The following is a 4,983-nucleotide window of genomic DNA, read 5'->3' as shown; positions in this document are numbered from 1 at the left end:
CTATTTGTACATGCCTCTTGTTACATCTTAAAAATTCTCAAATGTACTACTTTTTACCTCAGAAAAGCACTCTCAGCTTATGTAAGTTGCAGGCTGCATTCATGGTATCATATAGCTTCAATCGTTGGCTTGAAACATTTCAAATGCAGTGTTGAAGGAAATGTCTACTTGGAAAACATCTTGCAATTGAGGGCACAGTTCTGTCTTCTATCATCTGCTAGTTCTCAAGGTGGTTTGAACCTTGACCTCCCCATTTTCTGTTACTTCTTTTAGGTATCCTTGAGATTTCCTTTGATCGAGCAATCTTCATCCTTGGGTTGGTTGGCTGCAAATAGACAATTAAGGAAGGAAACACTTGATTTTTTAAGCTAAAAGTTCTAAAAAGTGTGACCCACTTAATGGAAAGCTTTTATCTCACAACCTTACACTACATTGGTGCATGTGGCAGCATTTGGTCGGACAATGCTTCACACACATGTTAGTAAAACTTACCCACAACTTATGCTTGGTCCAAGAATCAGGTTGGATGAGCAGCTTGGTCATGCATATGTGTAAACTCTCTCATCAATCGCCTAAAATGTGCAAGCAGCATCACCTATAAAATCTAGAGAGTACAAATTAAATCTATGCTTAAAGCCTAAAAATGATGTGCAATTATTCATGGTAAAGTAATTCATCAACAAAATAGAAATACATAAATGCAAAAACCGTGATGATGCACTCATTCCATCCAAATGGGGCAAGTGATAATCCACACTATAAATCCAATGAATCTCAGTGTGGATGGAAGATGCCCTCTGATAGAGAGGTTCCTGATCTTTCGATCAATGTCCCTTGAGTAAACGGTTACGGCAAAAAATTACAGCATTAGTCTGTAAAAGATGCCAAAGAGTGGATGGTTATGAACTTCCACTTGGTTCAGGTTCCAATAAAATGAGAACTTGTGAGATTGTTGACAAATTACAAATGCAAAACAGATTTTATCCTAGATATGAAATCACCATTTTCATTTAATATTGGCTTGAAGGTTTGGACTAATTGCACAGTTCAGACTTCTTGGTTCATCAATGTTCTCTGCTAACAAGAAAAGATTAGAATATTGCCACCAAAAGGAACACATGTTACAGAGCAAACAATCATATGGAAGAAGAGCATATGCAAAAAAAAAAAAAAAATCAGACTGGCCCACTCATATGGTGGTCTAGTGCAAAAAAGCATCCACAGTTTAAATAACATTACCAGCTATGCCAATTGAAGATACAAGTGTGCCACATCGGTGACCCTCTCTATTTCTACGGACCCATTAGAACCTGTTTGAATGTTAACAGAACTGTAGAACCAACTAGGCGAGGATAAGCAATCTACCAAATGACGTAAAATTGGAAAACTATGACCCATATGATTTTCTAACCGTCCATTTTTCTCATGCACAGGTGGCCCATCTGATGCGTTGACCATTCTGATTTATTGACGAGGTGATGTTCACTATCGGCATCACCTAATTAATGGCCCAGACTTGCATATGCATTCCATGTTAGCACTAATGCCATTAAGATCTTTCTCAATCAAGTGCAGATTTGAGAACTTGATTATGCTCTCGTACCCACAGAAGACTTTATTTATGTCAGATCTCTCCAAATTAGTAGCACTCCACACTTGCTTTGAAACAGCATTTATAATTATATGCTAATGTCATTAGGGTTTTTCTTTCAGCTCTTATTTTCTCAGCATTATGTAGTGAGCTATTGGTTCTCAATTGATGGAAATGCTTATTGGAATTTCATACTATTATTGGGGAAATTATTCAACTTGACAGCATTAGTTGTAGCCTCGAAACCATTAATTGTTCATGTAAGTTCTAAACTTGAATCCTAGGTTGCCGCACATAAGTTTGATCCTGAGTTGGTGGTGTACAATGCTGGCACCGATATCCTACATGGAGATCCCTTGGGCAGGTTGAAGGTAACCTTTCACTGCATCTATTTTTGTTTGTTCTAGCTCACTTTTTAGTCTAGATGTAGCCCGTCTTTCTTTCTCAGAGGCTAAAAGGATAAAGGTTTCATCATGATTACTGCATTTTCTGGTCATGTGCATTCTTCCCTTGTAAGATTAAATAGGCTGAAATGATCTGCCTTTTGTTGTGACACTCTCTCTCTCTCTCTCTCTCTCTCTCTCTCTCTCTCTCTCTCTCTCTCTCTCTCTCTCTCTCTCTCTCTATATATATATATATATATATATATATATAAGAACAACTTTAATAACCCACATCACCAAGTAGAACCCACTTTCTTTGCTCTTTGAATGATTAATTTACTGCTCAGTTATTCTTTCAATCTAAGTAGAAAATGGCATCCAATAAATGACCTGATGCTTTCACAAACAAAGGTATCGTTTGCATATTGAAGGTGAGAGAATCTTGTCTTCATTGCAAATCTTTTAAGCCATGATAAATGACTGATTGACAAACCTTCTAATAAAAGAGCTAACTGCCTTCGATCATCGGCATTATGGAAATGCAAGCTTTCTGTAAGCTACCACCATTTATAGATCGTCGGCATTATGGAAAGGCTGGTGGACTAGAGATACCACCATTTATAGATCGTCAGCATTATGGAAAGGCGTGCTTTCTGTAAGATCAGCTTTCTTAGAAAGAATCGGTTTTTCTTTTGGGAATGGCGAGAAAATTTGCTTTTGGGAAGATGTTTGGGTGGGAGTGTCCCCCTTAAAACTGTTTTCCCGCCGATGTTCTGTCTCGCTCTGAACCCTTCCATCGTCGTCTCTGGCTGCTTCTCTATCATTGTGGGTGAGATAGTTTGGGAAGCTCAATGTAGAAGATACCTTCAAGATGAGGCGGTTGACGAATTTGTTGCTCTCCTTGACCACCTTCATCTTTGCCACCCGGATCTCTCTTCCTCGGATAGCTTGCTTTGGAGATTTGATAAGGCAAGCGTTTTTTCGGTCAGTTCATTCTATGCTTTTCTTAGTAAGGATCCTGTTGTTAGAGAGGAAGTGTTGATAGAGCATGTTTGGCATACGCATATGCATGGCCTGCAGGTATGGGTTGAGAATGTAACTTTTCCTGTTTTGGCCACCGTGTGTTAGAAACGGAAGAGTTTTCCTGAAGGTGTGTCATCTCATGGTTGAAATTAGTTCCACCTTTGTCGCTGAAGAGAATTCTTTTTGTTCCTTCTAATCTTGTGTGTTCTTAATTCTCCAACCCTACATTCATAGTGGTTTTTTTATCATTCGTTCCACCACAATCTCCAACGAAAATAACTTAAGGAAAAAAATACAGATAAAAGTTGCAGAGTCCAATTCATTGAGTTATAAAAGAATAAAAATGGACCAACAAATGTAGAATAAGTGGCAAGACTTAAATTTGTTTATTTCCCATTTGTTCATTCAGTAAACATGTCTTCTCAAGAATGAACCTACTGGTAGATGCTTTCCACCTATTTTAGGAAACCATAGTAAATTCCCTTTTTAGAATACTGTCCATGGGTTAAACGAAGCTGAAATTAAATAGTGGGAAATTTGTATATTGACAATTTTGGAAAGCAACGACTCAAGTATTTTCTTTATATATGGTATAAACAATCCAACCTTTAGCCGACCCCAATTAGTTGGGATAAGACTTAGCTGATGATGAGATAATCCATCCTTTGTCTTGTTTCTTTTAGGAAGGGAAGTTGCAGTTAAGGAAACCAGTTAGTGGTGCCAATCAAGGGACTCAGAACTCAAGATCATCAGGCAAAAAAGAAAACAACTTTCTTTCCGTGAGACAAAGTCATCTTATAACCCATTAACCAACTGAAACGTGAAAATAAATCCTTCCAAAAAAAAAAAAAACATCAATGAAGAGTGCAAATAAGAAGCCTAAAATCTGGCAAAGAACAATTTTATCTAATCTTTAAAAAGAAAAAGATGGACTCACAAGGTTTTCAAGGTTTTCATTTACATATGAAGGGATTGGTCCAGAAAGATTGCAATTCCTCAATATCCTGCAAAATAGAATCAAACATTTATGTAATTTTTTAAGAGTGGAATGTTAGCTTCATAAAGAAGACAAAGATAGAGCAAAAATAGAGGCCTTTGTGCTCTTTATGTAAGACTTTCCAACAATGCAGTCACAGATTCTGAGCATTGCACAATCAGAATACAAGAGAATACTAAAGAAAGAATCAAATCTAAAAAGATCCAAAAACTGAAAACACATATAAAGAAGGGTCTAATGATCTCTTTGTAAAACTTTTAGTACAATGCGATCACCAAATAACCAAAATACATAAAAAACAACAGCAAGGTTGATGCAGGACATGGAAAATTAAATATGATATGCAAGATTTCAGGCTTAGATCTTACCAATTTAGAAACAATCACACAAATTCCACGTCCCACATAGAAATCCAAACATTCAATTAAAAAGGGGAATCTATGCGGGTCCAAGCCGACACAGGCTAGGACTGGACCAATAAAAATTATAAACCAAACGATGTCAAAGGGAAATAAAATCAACTACTCATGCATAAAAATCAGTCCCTAATCCAAGGGATTTCCTAATTTCAATTCAAGGAACCCTAAGGTGATAAAAATGGGCAAATCAATTAGGGATCATGTAACCTAGGGTTAGGATTCATGAAAAACCGCTATGAGAGGATAAAAGAGGATAAAAACCTGAGCTAAAAGATGATCCCGCGTGTGGACAGTAACAATGGCCTAGACGGACATGCGTGTGATCCCGGCCGCTCGTGTGTGGGGCCCATTATTCAGAAAAAGGCTACCTTGGCCCTGGTCGGCTAAAGATAGACTCCAAAACTCCCAAATCTCAGCTCGATCCGATGTACAGTTTGTGCGTGGTGCTCCACCGAAGTTTCAGCTTGCTTGTGGGCCGAAATCTGGAAACCCGCTGTAATGAAGAAATCTGATGCAACAAAAGGAAAATTTCGAAGTACGGATAGTGGGGGAAGATGGAAAAAAAGATGA

At 37.8% G+C, this 4,983-nt stretch overlaps 1 long non-coding RNA gene across 1 annotated transcript; it reads right to left on the bottom strand.

The window, feature by feature from the left end:
- Nucleotides 1-215: 215 nt before the first annotated feature.
- Nucleotides 216-4,226, bottom strand: LOC131227979 (uncharacterized). The gene is made up of 3 exons (XR_009162656.1): nt 3,935-4,226; nt 493-572; nt 216-325 (listed from the first exon to the last, which is right to left on the bottom strand). It is a non-coding gene; the product is annotated as an uncharacterized LOC131227979 (long non-coding RNA).
- Between the last annotated feature and the right edge of the window lie 757 nt (nt 4,227-4,983).

The sequence above is a fragment of the Magnolia sinica genome, chromosome 15 (genome assembly GCF_029962835.1).
Source record: "Magnolia sinica isolate HGM2019 chromosome 15, MsV1, whole genome shotgun sequence".
NCBI classification, from domain to species: domain Eukaryota; kingdom Viridiplantae; phylum Streptophyta; class Magnoliopsida; order Magnoliales; family Magnoliaceae; genus Magnolia; species Magnolia sinica.
Note: the sequence above shows the minus strand (reverse complement) of the source record. Positions and strands in the feature narration are given on the sequence as shown.